This window comes from Pseudochaenichthys georgianus, chromosome 21 (genome assembly GCF_902827115.2).
Source record: "Pseudochaenichthys georgianus chromosome 21, fPseGeo1.2, whole genome shotgun sequence".
Lineage (NCBI taxonomy): Eukaryota > Metazoa > Chordata > Actinopteri > Perciformes > Channichthyidae > Pseudochaenichthys > Pseudochaenichthys georgianus.
The window spans coordinates 34159414-34178667 of record NC_047523.1 but is presented as its reverse complement, the minus strand read 5'-3'; the positions used below and the strand labels follow the sequence as shown (position 1 = coordinate 34178667).

General features: G+C 43.3%; 1 protein-coding gene across 3 annotated transcripts in view; it reads left to right on the top strand.

Moving 5' to 3' along the window:
- The window catches only part of kalrna (kalirin RhoGEF kinase a), a 152441-nt gene that overhangs the window by 10798 nt on the left and 122389 nt on the right, over positions 1–19254 (top strand). The window lies entirely within an intron of this gene.

Below are 19254 nucleotides of genomic sequence, written 5' to 3'. Positions count from 1 at the left end.
TTGACAGACTGAATGTTAAAAAGCCATAGATAACCAGCATATGGAAATAAGGAATGTAATTCAACTGTATGTCAAAATACTTTCAATTCCAAAATGTATTGTATTTCCACATCTTGTTTATATTTATGAACCCTAAATCACACAATTGTCTTTTCGATCTGCAAAATGACACAACTATCCTATGAACTACTGCTAGCACCGGAAGAATCTGCTTACATCTCTAAGCGGTTGACCAATCATTACAGAGCCGGCCAGCTAACCAATCAGAGCAGACTGGGCTCTGGTTTCAGACAGAGGGTGAAAAGAGGTGCTGCAGCACAGGCAGTATGAGAAAAAAAAGAGAAAAAAAAATTAACCTGAAAATATGTCGTCTTTATGTTTCCTTACTATTTGTGTCTCTATTTCTCCTCTTCTCCACAATGTGAGAGGGTTAGGGTGTAATAAGATTTCCCCTTTATACATTGATTTAATTGATGGCCTATAAGCCATAGTGTGTCAAATGTTACAACTGTTATATATGAAGATGCAAATAGCTGCATGATTCACCTTTGAGTCCCCTGAGAGGATCCTTCCTAGCCAACTGTCCTATCAGAAAATATTTCAGTCACACCCTGAGTAGGGCTGTCAAAGCACACAAACAAACACACACACACACACACACACACACACACACACACACACACACACACACACACACACACACACACACACACACACACACACACACACACACACACACACACACACACACACACACACACACACACACACACACACACACACACTCACTCTTAATAGGGTCTCCTTTGAGATCACCACCATGCTTGACCCTGAGTAATTACTCACCACCCATGGTTTATGTGTGTGTGTGTGTGTGTGTGTGTGTGTGTGTGTGTGTGTGTGTGTGTGTGTGTGTGTGTGTGTGTGTGTGTGTGTGAGCTGTCAGAGAGCAGATCAGCAGACCTCCCTGTTATTGATCCCTTTGTCTCGCTCTCTTTAAAGCAGAACAATATCGCATTGACTGATTTTATGTTCTCTATGTTTTACTGCTGAAGCTATTTTGGGGCAATCGACCGGTTGATGGAAAGAAAATGACAAATTATCATTTGTTACAAACATTAACCGATTACAGCTTCTCAGATGTGAGGCTTTGCTTAGTTTCTCTGCTTCTGGCGGCTGTGTTGAGTTTCATTTGATTTTGTCTCGTCATTTATGCAACTCAAGGCATCCGTGCTCGTTTACAATCAATCTAAAGGGGACAAAAACACTTTGTACTTGAATTGACAATGTCAAAACATTTTCTATCCTGCCATATTTTCCTTTTTTGAGCGAAACATCTTGATCGGAGTATAACACATAAACACAGATAGATATTCCGATGTTTGAAATAGACACATCATGTGATCTTTGTGAACGAGTGTCTGTTAAAAACAAGAAGAGACAAGCTCATTTCTGTTTTGCTATTATAACAAAATCATTGCACTTAAAGGTCATATATAAAAGAGGAAAGTAAATCAGAGCTAATGAGTAGTCTTTTAGGTGAATACAAGCAGTTTCCCTTCTAAATTTGATTTGAAAACAACCGAAACATTCATCGTTAACCGGCTAAATCTGAAACTCCAGCTTCCTGTTTGCAGTACAACATAAAAAACACTTACTGCGTATTTGAAGTAGTCAACTCTAAACGGTCTGACTCCATTTTCATGTTTTGATCAAACATTTATTACTGATCTACAATTTATTATTATAAGTTGACAAAAATAATTTGCTATAAAATGTAAATATTTTACCACCGAACTTGGAAACTGGGAAAACATGTGCATAGGCATTCATCATAAAGGGTTATCGGCATCCGAATTGTATCTTTGCTAGAAAACGATGTCAATAATGACCATATTTATCTCCAATTTGCATGAAAACATCATCCCGGTCAACAACAACTCCTGGTACAAAGCTTATTGCCAAGCCCGCCTTAACCTGCCATCAGGCCCTGGGGCTGTTTTGTAGGCCCCCTATTTAAACAACAAGTCAAAGTCATTTATAGCCTCGGCAGGCTCTGTGATCGCACTTCTCCACTCTGCTCTACGCGCGCCTGGTCCTCTCCTCCAGATGCGTGACGTATCGGGCCTCCTTCATGTATTTGTCTGGTTGCCGTTGGCTCCCCTCCACGTAGCAAGTCCTCGTCGTCCTCTCCATCTCCTCCAACAGATAATGTCCCTCCTGTCTGTTTTTCCTCTCCCGCTACTCCATCGCTATCAGAACCAGACGGCCTACTTGGCTCCGAGGCCCCGCGGCCGGCACCGCTGCCGCTCGGTACAGAACTAATCTGTCCTTCCTCCTCATCCTGGCCTACAGGTTTAAAATAACCTGTAAGCTTCGGCATTTTTTGTAATAGCTGCTTGTCTCGAAACTCCTTTTCCCTCAACAATTTCCTTTCCCGAGCGCCACTCTCAAACTTTTTCTTCTCAAACTTTTTCTTCTAAACAATCTTCATCTGTCACTCAATCGCTCGCAACTTGAATAAGTCACATGTGAAACCTATTCTCATTCTGATTGGCTGTTAAGTGGTGCCCACTGACTGTTTCGGAGTCATCATGTTTGAGAAAAATCTCTGGAATCCATCGATCTGATTGATTAGCGGAGCAAATTATCATAATACTACGGAGGGAAGATATTTTCGCTTGGATTACTGGTCTGGGGGAAGCTCACGAGTGTGTGTGTGTATACGTGTTTGTGTATTTTTGCGTTTGTGTGTATTGTGTTTGTTTCCCGGGGAAAACACTCACGAGAAACACCGGCTGTTGTTATGCTTGCTGTAACGTCAAGTGACTCCGTTCTCCGCTTGTAATTATGCCGAAGCTACAAAGTTGTATTTATCATCTGAATTTGCCGAAACAAGTTTAATATTCTGAAATCAGATGAAAACAAACTGTAACGGACCCTGCTGTTTTATCTGTGATTAGTATACGCTTACATTCATATTTTCAGCAGAGGGAGGGGAACAGCAGAGTGGCGAGGGAGAGCTGTCTTCTTCCCTTTACAAGCTTCAAAAATGTATTTATCGTGTGATTTTGGAAATAAAAGTTTCATATTCTGAAAGCCAAGAATTTTTTTATTTTTTTTTATTGGCTCATGATAGGCCCCCGATCTCCGTAGGCCCCTGGGCTTCAGCCCAGGTCAGCCCGTGCATTAAGGCGGCCCTGCTTATTACACTATTAGGCCTACGTGGTCTCAAGTGGTATATTTTATACATCCAACTTGTTATTATTTATAATTGTACTGCTGTTCGGTAGGATTTACTGCTCTCTCCATGTCCTCAACATGAGCGCTCTTCATTAGTTTACTGCAGTCAGTAATTAGCATGCAATTCTGTACAACACGGCAGTAAAACACTTTATTGGCTGCAAGGAAACTTCTGTGCGTTTACTTAGGGTGTGTGTGTGTGTGTGTGTGTGTGTGTGTGTGTGTGTGTGTGTGTGTGTGTGTGTGTGTGTGTGTGTGTGTTTGTGTGTGTGTGTGTGTGTGTGTGTGTGTGTGTGTGTGTGTGTGTGTGTGTGTGTGTGTGTGTGTGTGTGTGTGTGAGAGGGTTAGAGAGAGCAAATGAGGTCAAGGAAAACATGTGTTCTTGGTAAAATGTGACTCAAGTATGAAGGTTTTTCTTTTCAGACGTGTTCTTTGTTTTTTAAATAACACAATAACACCAATGGATTATAAACTGTATATATAACACTGGATTTACAAGCTGATTGTGTTAAATATTGATAATAAAATGAACTTATTGTTTTTTTATGATACATTTCAACTTGTTAAGCCCCGAGCCTGTTTTTCAGGTCTCAGGCTCGAAAATGACATTCCCAGAACAAATGACCATATCTTCCCGTCTAAAAGGGTTAAATTAATAATCTTTTTTCTCAAAGCAAGGTTACACCTGTGAGTTGGATGTAGAAGTGTCAGAATCAATATAGATGTTTTTATTTTAAAGTAAATTCAGATTGAACACAGTAAAAAAATGTAAATTATTGTGTCCGTCCAAAAAAAGAATTACTTATAGTGAAAACCACCCTTGAATGATGGGATGGTAGACTTGGTAGATGGGATGGTAGCTTTAGGAATCCAAACTACAACATTTATGGACGGGTAGCGCAGTTGTCTGTGCATTTGATCATCAGATCCAGGGGGCGTTGGGGAACTCCAGTTCGAAACCCGCTCCCGCCCCACTGCGTCAGGCCGTTGGGCAAGACACTTCACCCGAATTTGCTCCTGTGGGTATTGTCCACAGTATATGATCAGTATGTGTATTTGTAAAGCGCTTTGAGAGTCTTTGATAAAGCGCTATAATAAATATAAGTATTATTATTATTATTATTATTATTATTATTATTAGTATATTAAGTACCCTGTATCAAGATTGATGCAAAACAAGTGAAATTTGACCTTTGTAGAGAGATTTAGCAAAAAAAACCACTTCTGGGGTCATTTGCGTGGATTTTCCATATCTCTGGCCCCCCTTGCTCGATGTTGCTGATTGACATCTCTTTCTAACCGTCAGAGCCAATGGAATCGAGGGGAACTCCCACATACTCCTTATTTGATAATGTGTGTGTGTGAGACTGACGCATAGCCAAAACCGGAAGCTGCGATAACTCTGGTGGCTACCATTAGCAGCTAACTTTTACTCTCCGACTTTTACATAAAAATGGAATTATGGATTATAAATTAAAAAAAATGATTCCACAGAAACATTATCAACCTATGGATTAACCGATTCAGCCGCGTTTTTTCTCGTTTTAATGCCATTGAACACGTCTTTTGATCAGATTGACAGCTACGTGAGACGATCTCCCGTAAAAGCTACGTAAAGGTACGTGTTGTGATGTCTGTGTTTGCTTCCCCTGTCGCGAGTTCGGATCACAGTGATGATATATATACCGAGATAATCTGTGGAACCTCAGCTGTAATCGGATAACTTGTATGTGCAGCTATGATAAGTAATAAGGGTATCTTTTATCTTGAGTTCTGTGCCAAAGTGCGTTAGCATTTTTCGCTCAGTGGTCATTTAGATGCTTCTTATGAGACTTGTGTTTTGTTTTGGTGAAACAGGTTTGTATCGTCAGTTAGCTGAGATTATTCCCGTTAATCTGGTATAAAACATTAATAGGTTCTTAAATATTAAGACATTGGCGGTGCCTGCTACAGCACAACACGGAACGTGCACGATTTGGACGCGATGAGCGGTGCTAGTGGAGCACGCGCGTGAGCTGCGAGCACCAGAGCCTCGCAGCGGCGAAACTGAGGCCCCGTGGTAAACTGTGGTAACATGAAGAGCCATTTGGGAGCCGTTTGGGAGCCGTTTGGGAGCCGTTTGGGAGCCGAAACAGCCGGCGCTTTAAGAGAGCCGAGCCAAATGATCCGGCTCACTAACGTAGAAAGACATTATCTATAAGGGACGGCTCAAGTCAAAATTCAAGCATTCAACTCGACTTTATACTTTATTGGTGAGTTGAACACAAATGGACATTAGACAAATGGGTGATGTTTAAGAACACTTGCCTAACTCTCGTTTAACAGCAGATTTCCCTAAATGTCACAGCAAGTACACCACGTTTCTGATTTGCAGTGAGGTTTCCACTTGCGTGTCTAATAAATCCGGGGGATTTGGGCGAGAAGCCTGGTATGTCTGTTTCGCGTTCATCAGTAATGCTGGTTTTATTAAACTCAACAACAGAACTGACAGCTTCAGATAACGGTCCTTGTTCCACCGAGATGAAAAGGCAGCAGAAAATATTCGAAAGAGAAAAGGTTATTTCATTTTTTTGACCGTGTTGTTGAGGGTTATTTTTAGCTTTTGGCTTTAATTGTTTTTGTTATGTCGGTGTGTGGTGTCCCGTTTGGTTCTGACCAGTAATTGGCTCATAGCAGCTCTTTAAACACAGACCTACTGTACCAAACACATACATGAGGCTAAGCAATATATCGATATAATGTCAGTGTTTTGATACTAAATATTGTCTTAGATCTTTGATACCGTTACATGGAAGTGTCCATCCTTGTTTAAAGACTGCATTTCAGTAAAGAAATGTCCTTTTCGGAACTTATCAGACTTTTTAAAACTTTCCCACTTAGTCATTATAGCGACAGCATTGATGATTGTCCCCAGTTATCAACCATTTAAAACTGTTACTGTATCGATATCAAGGTATTTGGTCAACTATATCTCCATATTTCCCAGCCCTACTCATGCATTGATTACATATTGGTAACTATAATGGATTTACCTTATTCCAGAACATTTCTACTGCACTTTTAAATCAAGAAAAATTGAGCCACTATTGAGCGATGGATTGACTGATGAAGATTTGACGGATGCACAGGTCTACAGGACTATTTGATTGGATGTCTGTTTTTCTGTGAGGCTTATTTACTGGCTTATTTACTGGCTGTTTTTACTGACTGCTCGTACTCAGAGTAACTTCAGCCTAAAACTTCCAACCTCTCAGGCATATGATGGAGATTTAGCATGCTGTGGTTTGGCAAAAGTGAGTGTGTGTGAATGTGTGTGTGTTTCATGATGGTTGGAAAACACTCCACAGGCAGCTCTTTTCAGGAGACTGCTGTTTTGTTTGTATGTGCATGTAGATCCTGAATATCATTGATTTCTAAAGTTCTCTCCATGGTTTCCATTCAGACAGTAGTTTTTTTTACAACATTCTTGCATGTATTCTTACTGTCTTTGGTTTGTTTTGTTCGTGTAATCATTTATTTTATTCAATTATAATGTTGTCCTCTGTTTGATGGTGTTTCTGCTTTCTCTTGGCACCTCTTATTTATTTGAGGCTCGCTCTCATTAAAGTTAATTTGTCCTCATAGGAGGCTGAACAGAAGCACACACAGGACCATCTGTGTCAGGCTGTCATCGAGCGAACAGAACCTGGCTTTCTGAAGAGTATTAATAGAACAGAGAGAACAAGAGTGAGAACATTAAACATTAAGATTCCTCAGTTCAGGGTACAATTACCTTCTGATCTTTTGGGCTTTCCATCCACGGTCTGAGAAAGTAGTCTCACTCTTTCCTCTTTCTGTGATGCTCATACATAATTCATTAAAGAATAAAAGCAGTCCATTACTGGGACAAGAGGTGGACAGAAAAGGGCAGCTTGTGTTCATCCTGCATGCTGGCAGGTATAGTGTTTGGATGCCAAAGACAACCACGTCATCCCTTTCACTGGATAATGCTGACACGCTTGGATTGTGTAGTGTAGAGTATATCACTGCACTGAAGGCATTGGGATCGTCCATTTTATTTCAGACTACTGCTGCACTACATCCCTACAAATACTAAGTTCGCAAGAGGTTTCTTTGGATTAAAAATAGAGATGCAAAGGCATATTTTGGCTGACAACATTCATATTTAAAACACTATAGTTTAGTGATTACCAAATGTATTAGCCAATTACAAGTGGACTAGAATACACTGCAAAATCCAATGGTTGCCAATGTTTCACACTAACGGCCCGTCCACACTACAGCGTCGACAGCGTCAACAGCATCGACAGCTTCAATCTGCCCATTCACTTTGAATGGGGTGACGTCACGTTGCCTCGCTTTTTCGCCGAACTGAATTGTGGGTAGCATAGCGGTCCGTCTCCGCCGGAGACGCCGGAGTAGCCAGCGCCAGCCAATCAAATCCCGTTTCGGAAAATCTGACAGCTCAAGCCGTAGCCAATCAAACCGCGTCTAAGCTGGGAGAGATATCCCGCCGTTCATTTCTATATTTCAAAAAAAGTCGGAGGAGAAACTAACTATCACCGTAGCAAATCACCCGGTTTTGTATGACCAGACCCTCTTCACCTACCGGGATACAAACCGGAGGAACCAGGCATGGAGGGAGGTGGCAGAGACAGTGGGTGAAACGGGTAGGTTTTCGCCTGTTTGGGGAGTTTATATATATATTGCTCCCATAAAATCCCCGGGGGTTTTTGCTTTGTATGTCGGGGGCGGGAGATTCATGTGATTGGTTGTTGGTCGCGTTGCTTGAATAAAATCCCCAAGCTACAGACACGCCCAGCTCCAAGCTTTTTTTGAAGCTGTAGTGTGGACGCTCCGTAATGCAAAATAATATTGTTGAAAATACCCACAAGGACTAAAAGTGTCTTGACCTTCAGTGTAGAAAAAAACACAACCTAGGGCACATGTAAAATCATAGTTTGAACAAACATGCACAACAGAGCACTGTAGTTGTTTAATCTATCAAATTGGTATCCAAAATTTAAAATCTGTTGCAGAATGTATCCCAAAGCTAAACCTCTAACTTCAGCCTGCTGTGTGTCCCGTCCACAGCTTGAGATTGTAAGTGGTAAACAGTGGTATAATTGCAGAGTTGGTTATGTGAGGGTTACAAATACCGTTCATTGACAGCCTGTTAAATTTAGTTTGAATTACCTTGAACCACAGACTCCAGCTGACGTAAGACATTCATGTCGTCACAGTGACCCATCCTATACAACTGACCATTGTTGTTCTCTACCGTCCACCAGGAGCCTTGGGGGACTTCTTGGATGAATTAGATCATCTCCTCTCACACATCCCTGAAACTGGCCCTCCCGCTGTACTTCTCGGAGACTTCAACCTCCAGATGGGGAAGATAGACGAACTAACATCTCTGTTAACCGCCTTTGCTTTCTCACTGCTCTACTTCTAACCTCTCTGTAAACCCGCTCCACACCTCCGATCACTTCTTCATTTCATTCTCTCTACCCCTTTCCAAACATAACAAACTAATCTCTTCGCATCCTGCACTTGTCCGCCGTAACCTCCGTTCCCTCTCCCCCTCTACCTTTGCCTCCTCGGTGCTCTCAGCCCTCCCTTCCTCTGACTCATTCCAACTCCTGCCTCCAAACTCTGCTGCAGAAACTCTCCTCTCTACTCTCTCATCCTCTCTGGACTCTCTCTGTCCTCTCACTTCTCGGCAGGCTCGCCAGTCCCCTCCTGCTCCCTGGCTTAATGACGCACTGCGTGCTAATAGAACCGTCCTTTGGGCAGCAGAGCGGAAATGGTGGAAATCCAAACACCGTGACGACCTCCTAACCTATCAGGCTCTCCTCTCCTCTTTCTCTGCTTCGATCTCTCAGGCAAAAAGCACTTTCTTTCAAGATAAGATCCAATCTTCCTATTCCAATCCTAAAAAACTATTTTCCATCTTCTCCACCCTCTTGGACCCCCCCAAAGCCCCTTCCCCCTCCTCCCTTCTGTCAAGCGACTTTGTTAACCACTTTGAAAAAAAGGTTTACGACATTCGCTCTTCTTTTTCTGACTCACCCCTACTCACCGCCGGATCACCTGAGCCACCTTCAACCGGCACACTAACCTCCTTTTCCCCTCTCTCTCCAAGTGAGGTTCTTACCCTCATTACCTCTACCCGCCCTACCACCTGTCCTCTGGACCCTATCCCTTCAAACCTCCTTCAGACTATCGCTCCTGATATTCTACCGTTTCTCACCCATTTCATCAACACTTCTCTAACTTCTGGTCACTTTCCAAACAGTCTCAAGGAGGCAAGAGTAAACCCTCTCCTAAAGAAACCCACTCTCGACCCGTCTGATGTTATAAACTACAGGCCTGTCTCTCTCCTCCCGTTCCTGTCTAAAACACTTGAACGCGCTGTCTTTAAACAACTCTCCTGTTATCTCCATCAGAACAACCTTCTGGATCCGCACCAGTCTGGTTTCAAGGCAGGTCACTCCACCGAAACTGCTCTCATTGCTGTCACTGAGGAACTGCACACTGCTAAAGCAGCCTCCCTCTCCTCTGTCCTCATCCTGTTGGACCTGTCTGCTGCATTCGACACGGTGAACCATCAGATCCTCCTTCGCACTCTCCAAGAACTTGGAGTTTCAGGCTCTGCACTTTCCCTCATCACCTCATACCTCAAAGACCGCACCTACAGGGTAACTTGGAGAGGGTCGGAGTCCGACCCTTGTCAATTAACTACAGGGGTCCCTCAGGGCTCTGTTCTTGGTCCTCTCCTCTTCTCCCTGTACACAAACTCGCTCGGATCTGTCATTAGCCCGCATGGTTTTTCATACCACTGCTACGCTGAGGACACCCAATTAATTCTGTCCTTTCCCCGCTCAGAGACCCAGGTCGTCGCACGCATCTCTGCTTGTTTAGCTGACATCTCTCAGTGGATGTCTGCTCATCATCTCAAGCTCAACCTTGACAAAACTGAAGTGCTTTTCCTTCTGGGAAAAGATTGTCCCTCTCTTGACCTAACTATCAACATCGGCCCCTCTGTTGTTTCCCCGACTCAGACTGCAAGGAATCTGGGTGTGATCCTAGATAACAACCTGTCGTTTACTGCAAACATCGCTGCTACAACCCGCTGCTGCAGATACACGCTTTTCAACATCAGGAAGATACGCCCACAGCTGACCCAGAAATCGACGCAGGTTCTGGTCCAGGCTCTCGTCACCTCACGCCTAGACTACTGCAACTCCCTCCTGGCTGGTCTACCTGCATGTGCCATCCGACCTCTGCAGCTCATCCAGAATGCAGCGGCTCGTCTGGTCTTCAACCTTCCAAAATTTTCCCACACCACGCCGCTCCTCCGCTCCCTCCACTGGCTTCCGGTAACTGCTAGAATCCACTTCAAGACACTGGTACTTGCATACCATGCTGCGAATGGATCTGGCCCTTCCTACATCCAGGACATGGTTAAACCGTACACCCCAGCACGTGCTCTACGCTCTGCATCAGCCAAACGGCTCGCTGCACCCTCGCTGCGAGGGGGACCCAAGTTCCCATCAGCAAAAACACGTGGGTTTGCTATCCTGGCTCCAAAATGGTGGAATGAGCTCCCCATTGAAATCAGGACCGCAGAAAGCTTACACACCTTCCGGCGCAGACTGAAAACTCATCTCTTTCGACTCCACTTCGAGCGATCGAATGACTAACAAAGAACTGCTAACAGAGCACTTATATACTAATAAAGGACTGGCTTATCTAAAGCCAGTTGAGTAGCACTTGAAACGATTGGCTCTTTGAAACCTGATGTTCTTATATGATTCTGTTTTCTTCAAGGTTGTGTCTTCCTGGTCGAATGTACTTATTGTAAGTCGCTTTGGATAAAAGCGTCAGCTAAATGCAATGTAATGTAATGTAATGTAATGTCCGTTCGGTGTCCTAGATGTAATCACGACACAGATTTACAGGTTGAGATACGGTAATTACGGAGACCCAGGGTGAGTAGCATTGATGCAGAATCCGAAGCACGATCCTCTGTAGGACGTGTAGTTGACCTCTATTCTCTAAGTCTACATCGTTTTATATTTCTTTTCAATATGGCAGATTCTTTCCATAAATGTCCCGATTGTTCCGCTGATGACTCAACCAGAAGAGTTCTATGTCCATATACTGCAGGTGTTGGAAATGCCAGACAGTCACCTACTATTGTACAAAAGATGAAACTGAGAAGTTATTCGATAGTTACGAAGAAATAAAAGTCCACAAACTAACTTTTGTATCGTTTTTAATCATAGACAAATGATATAGGTCCTTGAGAAGATACTGCTTTTTTCTGAGTGGTCACAAACCAAAAAACATTTTTTATCTAAGTAATTTGTAAATATACCTGTCAAAAACGTACAATATTTCCATCTTAACTGGAAGTATACAGTAGCCTACAATGGAAATAGCCAAGTAAAATACCTTATAACTGTACTTACGTGCAGCTCTTCACTAAATAATTTAGTTTCTTTCCAACACTGCTAATATCTAATCTAACCCCGTCTATGAAATAAGTCTCAGATCGAAAGGCTGTTTGTTGTTACAGTAAGCGTGGCGCCTCTAAGTACCTAACTGTCACCAGGCTCTTCACACACTCACACACACACACACACACACACACACACACACACACACACACACACACACACACACACACACACACACACACACACACACACACACACACACACACACACACACACACACACACACACACACACACACACACACACACACACACACACACACACACACACACACACACACACACACACACACACACACACACACACATTCCATGTCTGACCACTGGGTCTACGTTTTTCCTCTCCACAGACAGCTGCTGTCTGGAGACTGAAAGCTGATCCAGAGCGAGGGAGCGAGAGTTTCATCTGATAGCTCGAACACGTGTTCCATGTTTGAACATTTGCTTCTTCTCTGTGTTTAGCTCTGTCTTTCCTTCAGGAAGGACCTCTGGCTTCCTCTTCACCTCTGACCCCGATGGTTAACTATGTTCATGTGTGTGGAAGTGTTTTGGCAGGATGCAACAAGTGTGTGTATGTATGTGTGTGATGGATATTTTCAGGATAGTATGCAATGAATGTGCAGTTTTTTCTATCAGCTAAAAGGCCACACAGGTTATTTTCTATAGTAAAAGTAAAGCAAGAAACCTACATTTATGTTGGTCTGTCTTGAGAGACAGTGCGATGCAATATGGTCAGAATATTTGTCATGAAACGTTTGACTTAAACTTCTTTAGTTTGAAGTACTTTTTGTATTGAATTAGCTAAATGCACTCCTTAGCAGATGCATCTTGGACTGGCCCGTCCACACACAGGCATGAAACAAATCTTTCAAAGCTTCACCCATTCACTTGAATGGGGTGACGTAGAAGATTTTGAATCTTCGCCGAACTGCATTGTGGGGAGCGGAGCATGGCTTTGCAAGCATCGTGAGCATCAAAAGTTGAGCAATGTTCAACTTTTGATGCTCCCGATGCTTTCGAAGCTGGCATCAGCCAATCAAATCCCGTTTATGCAAATCCCGCCAGTACAAGTATCAGTATCAAAACCGCGTGCAAGCTGGGAGAGCCAGACCGCTCTCCCAGAGCCAGACCGCATTTCCTCATATTCCAAACGAGAAATTACGGTAGCAAATCACCCGGTTCTTTACGACCAGACCCTCTTCACCTACCGGGATACAAACCGGAGGAACCAGGCATGGAGGGAGGTGGCAGAGACAGTGGGTGAAACTGGTAGGTTTGGGGAGTTTATATCCAGTTTACTTCGTTTTAACATTGCTATTGCTTTGTATGTCGGGGGCGGGAGATTCATGTGATTGGTTGTTGGTCGCGTTGCTCGCAAAAAATCGTCAAGCTTCAGACACGCCCAGCATCAAGATTTTTCAAGATTTTTTTCATGCCTGTGTGTGAACGGGCCGCAATCAAGATCATGAGCAAATATGCACTACTATATAGCCTACCTCTAGCAAAAAAAAAGTAGCCACCGAAAACAGAGCTCACTGATGGTCACCTGTTTGGCTAATAGACCCTTATTTGCTATTTAAAAGTTAGCTTGTGTTTCATAATGCATTTAGCTAAATCATGAAATTGTGTACATTCCAAGACAATTGCCTGTAAACCTTAACACCTCACCAACAGCAAATATTTGTTAGTATTTAACAAATATTGACTTGCGAAATGTCTTTTCAGGGGGGCCATGCCTTCTGTAAAAAATGGGATGTCATGCTAAGTAATTGTGACAGATTTCCCGATATGCCTGTATTGAAGTACTTATGGCCGTTGATATTGTGCAAGACCACTGTAGACAGTCTAAAAAATGTAGAGAGTATTGCAACATAGGAAATATGCCCTTCTCTACTCAAGATGTCAGTTAACGTAAACGTCACTGTTAGCTTCACTAGCATTAGCCTGCTAGCTTCTACTATAGGACTTCCCTTTTGGACTGCATGTGCTAATTTTGCTTGAGGAGATCCTTCCTGATTTTGGGGTCCAATGCTAACGACCTGATCTTTAAACTTGCACCCAAGCTTATGAATAAAAAACAGCTTTACTCTCAAATTGTCCCTTGTAGTAGTATCTATCTACGCAGATCATTTTGTTTTTATTTACTCAGGTTTTGTGATAGTTGCGTTAGTTTTAGATGATACTTCGAACTTACCTTGAGGAGTTTGCATTGAAACTGCTTGTGAAGAAAAAGTCAAATGAATGTATTTACTCATCTATTGTGTATATGGGTTAGTGTGGGCCAACAATCTCTAAATGTATGTGCTTCCTACCAGAAGTATGTCAGTGAATAAACCAGTTGAAAATGATTTCAGTGAACTGACCATTCAACTGTCTTCGCCCTCCGGTCTGCTGTCACTGAGACAGCGTTTGATCTGAAGCTACAACACTAAAGGATGCTGCTTGTTCTTGTGTGAATAGATGTTGTGCTGAGTCAGCACCCTCCAGATGGCATCTCTCTATGTGGTTGGAGCGCAGTGAGAATGATGTCATCACCTTTAAACAGAAGCTTTGATTTGATTGGTTCCTGTTGAAAGAGTCAGATGGTCGCGATGGACAAGAGATAGACATACTGTACACACACACATATATGTAGATTCATGTGTCCACGCAAGTACACACAGGGTCTTACTCCATTCTTAAGTTCCTCAGTAGGTGGGAATACTTCAGATGTTATGGCCTTGTGTGTGTGTGTGTGTGTGTGTGTGTGTGTGTGTGTGTGTGTGTGTGTGTGTGTGCGCGTGCGTGTGTGCGTGTGCGTGTGTGTGTGTGTGTGTGTGTGTGTGTGTGTGTGTGTGTGTGTGTGTGCGCGTGCGTGTGCGCGTGTGCGTGTGTGTGTGTGTGTGTGTGTGTGTGTGTGTGTGTGTGCGCGTGCGTGTGTGCGTGTGCGTGTGTGTGTGTGTGTGTGTGTGTGTGTGTGTTAGCCTTGAGCCTTTAATAGGAGGAAAAGCTCATTGTTCTCACTGTGGAAACAGCAGGGAGAGTCTCAGCGTCAGTCCATGATCCAGAAATGAGGAGTAAGTAGTTAAACTGACCGTGTCAACGAGAGGGAGAGAGACAGACACAGACAGTTGCAATGTATGTATTCTTTCCCAGCAACTGTCCCTTTATGAGAATATGCTTCCCTATGGAGAATACATCATCTGCTGTGTCTGTGTGAGTGTGATGCCTGGCAAGCACTTAACTATTACAAGCTTCCTCTTTCTCTGTGTGTGTGTGTGTGTGTGTGCCCGTGTGTGTCTCTGCCCGTGCATGTGTGTGAGAGCAATTTTGGAAGCGTGGTTTTGAGAGACAGAGAGTGAGAGAGCAGTGTGTGGTTTTTGTTGGAAGATGATGGATGTGGTTTTCGTCTGCAGGGGAAACTGGAGCCGGCTGAGGCCATAAAGTGTGTGTGTGTGTGTGTGTGTGTGTGTGTGTGTGTGTGTGTGTGTGTGTGTGTGTGTGTGTGTGTGTGTGTGTGTGTGTGTGTGTGTGTGTGTGTGTGTGATAGGATTCAGATAGGAATCATATTCACCCTACAGCATTAAAGAATATATGCAGGTGATATGTTAAAATAATGAGACAGAGATGAATTATTCATGTTCAGTATGATACTTGACATTATATAACACCTGACTGCTGCTACAAGCTCAACATGAGTGTGTTCTAGTTTCTGTTACATCTCAGGTTATCAAATTATAAGGACTGTGTGATGCTTTAATGTTGATGTTATTTTCACAAGTTGTATCATATACTTCTCGTTAGATGTTACAGCAGTCTCACACTGGCCAAAAGACCAGAAGCAAAACGAGTGAAGAGACCGTAAGATGGGGTCAATTAAAAATAATGAGACACTTGGGTTATCTCTCGAGCAGCCATGAACATTATCACAGTTTAGCAATTGTATATTTTTAGCAAGTCTTCATGGAAAAACTTAATTTGAAAACAGTACTAAGACAAGTACTAACTCTTTAATTGTAAATTGGAAGCTGTTTGAACCAGCACTAGTGGGAAATTAAATGTCACTTTGACATCGAGAAGTGATTCAATATCGCTCGTTTCCAAACCCACAAAGTAATTTCTCATCCAGCACAATAGATTCCTGAGTTTCTTTCAATATCAGTTTAGCTTTGGTATTACTCAGACTGAATGTAAAGGCCCTGACACACCAAGCAGTCACCAGAGGACTAGCCGACGCTGAAGTCGGCTGTTGCCTGGCCGTGTTCTCCTGCGTTTTGGCCATGTGTCGCACGGGAACACACCGCACCGACTTCAGTGCATGAGTGGCAATAACTCTCCTTACCAGCAGGCGGCGGTAGTGTGTATTCGTCATTCAACAGAGGCAACAACCGGAAGACAGAGAAGAAGAAGAGTATCTTTTCTCCGTAATATCATACAGAGCTGGCCTCTCCTGGATCAAGGTGATGAGCAGGTCTTCGTTTGCATCATTCCAGATCGCCATGATGAGATGAAAATGAATAGCAGTCTGTGTGTGCCTTCTTAAATCGTTTGTTTACGTCCCTCCCTTCCGCTTCGCTTCTCATGCACTGATTTGCTAGCTGAACAGCCAATCAGAGTGATTATTTGGTCCGACTGCCAGACCCGATGCATGGCCGTTTCAACATGTTGAATCGGCCATGCATCGGGTCTGGCAGTCCAAATAAGGCGTGTCACGGTCGACGGTGCGGGACACACCAACCTGACTACGGCGCCGCGAATGCCCGACAGCCTCTGACGGCCTCTGACTCCCAAAATCGGGTTGGTGTGTCAGGGCCTTTAGAAGCTTTTGACAGTTTGTTGATCTGGTAGATTTCTTATCAGCCTTTGTTGCTCGTCCAGCTGTGTGGCATTGCTTTGCATGATGCCGTTACAACCGTTGAAAAGGCGTGTAGAGTTGAAACACACGTGATTTGCATTCTGTGTTTTGGCTTTTCTGTCAACCAACCAGCCTCTTGTCTTTCTTTGATACGCGTGTTCTACAGGTGTTATTAGATGACTGCTCGCGTCTCACCTTAAACAAATAGTCAAATGGAAAACAGTGAGCTAACAGAAAACTATATCAAAGTCATCTTGATGAGCATGCAAAGTTCAGTAGTTGCAAGAGTCTCGCAGGGGTGTCAAACTCAATTTCATCGCGGGCCACATTAGCATTATGGTTGCACTCAAAGGGCCGGTTGTAACTACTACGTATATAAATATATAATATATATATATAAAAGAATGTATTACATTTAGGGCTGTCAAGTTAACGCGTTAATAACGCGTTAACGCAAAAAAAAATTAACGCCACTAATTATTTTAACGCGATTAACGCATGTGTATTTTTTTCCTCGGCCGCCCCGTAGTTTCAGAGCGCATCAAGTTTAAAATACCATCAACAAACTGATGCTGCTGACAGCCCGCTCCTGCCGCCCGCTTGTGGCAGACCACACTTCCACGCTCACCGGCAGGCACCGACTGGCCATCGGGAGGACCGGGAGGGTGTGTGTGGCCCGAGCGAGCGAGAGAGAGACCTTACGTGCATTACCGTACCGCAGTGTGAACGCGGCTATTGTTGTTGTTAGCATCTGGTGCTAGCTAGCTGCGCTAACGGATATAAGGAGCTGTTTAAATGAAAACAGAGGAGCGCCCTATCCACACAACTGCGCCGAGCACTTGACTTGATGCAGGAAGCAGACAGCGGGACATTGTACGAGGAGTCAGCACACTCATGATAGTGCAACATGTTTGCAGTTCGAGCATATGCCTTGAGTTGCACATAGCTCCAACGATCCAACACACACCACACACACACACACACACACACACACACACACACACACACACACACACACACACACACACACACACACACACACACACACACACACACACACACACACACACACACACACACACACACACACACACAATTTGTATTGAATGAGAGAGGTTCCAGGTTGTTGTGTTTAATATTCATGAGAATATTTGTCATTGTTCAAATGATAATAAACATTAGCATAAAGCATATGTGTCCACTCATATGTTGATAAGAGTATTAAAAACTTGAAAAATATTCCTCTAAGGTACTTTTAGAACAGATCAAAAATGTGCGATTAATTTGCGATTAATCGCGATTAACTATGGACAATCATGCGATTAATCGCGATTAAATATTTTAATCGACTGACAGCCCTAATTACATTACATTATTGCCTCTGAATTGGATTATTATCGGATAGGGAAATAACTACCTACGTTTGAAAGCAGAAGTCCAGGGCAAATAATTGCAAGTCTCTTCAGTGCGCAAACGAGATGCATTGTGGGACATGTAGTTTGTGGGCAACCTGCTTCTGTAAAGTGGCCTGTAGCCGTATAATAAACGTATTATATTCTTTGCAAGCTCTTGCGGGCCACATAAAATGAAGTCGCGGGCCGGATTTGGCCCCCGGGCCTTGAGTTTGACACCCCTGGTTTAGGGATTGCTAATGGTCACCCAGTTTGATGTTTTCTGCTCGTGGATATCATCCTGTGAAAACGTATCTCATTGCACATGCCAGGTTTTTATATGCAGGCGTTTTGAGACTAATGAAATGCTATACACGTGTACAAGAGGTGTAAAGTGCGTGATGCACATGTACATAGTGGTGATTAACTATTCTCATCCATTAAGAATGCTTGATTAATTGAGCGTCCGAGAGCTGATTAATTTAGAAAGCAAGAGAGACTCTCTTTTGACTCAGACGCCACTGATGATAAACGTGCCGGCAGGAAGTCACAGGCTGAGACAGTGTCATTGATTAATACCAGAGACCCAAAGAAAGGGTTATAGTCATCCTGTAAAAGCTTTGAAAGAGAAGACTACGGGCTACCGACTTATTCAACATGTTGGTTAGGCCTCAAGAAACAAGCATTTCACTGAGAAATACTGACGCTAAAATATGACTCTTAAAAGGGAAGCTCTGCAGGATACATATTGAGTCTGGAGCACAGCTTAGCTAAAGTTCACCTCCCCGTTACCGAGCTGCCTCACCTCTCTAGCTCTCTGCTGAGAATCAGTTAGTGTTGCTCTCCTTCTGAAAGACTGAGACATCGCTGGATGAAGGTGAAGTTTGGGATTTCTTAGTTTTAACTGGTGGTCTCTTTACAGCGTAGAGGCACACGATTGTCTGACTTTGGTAAGGTGGTAGAGGTTGTTGTGTTTGTCCCTTACCGTCTGCCTTTTTCGATGCTTCTAAAGGCAAACATAAATCATAGTCTTTAATCATCACATTTTCAGTGACAGAATTCCTTCGAAACAATGACTCTGTAAACGTTTTACTCATCGGGATTGGCTAGTTCATTGTTTGTCCGCAAAGTAAATACAAAAACATATGTAGGGAACTTAAAGACGCGAGATTGTCTGGAACTTGTTGGCAGGGCGTGGCATGGGCCAAGGAAGAAACCGTTTTCCTCTTGGAGCGGAACTGATTAATTGGGCTGATACACAA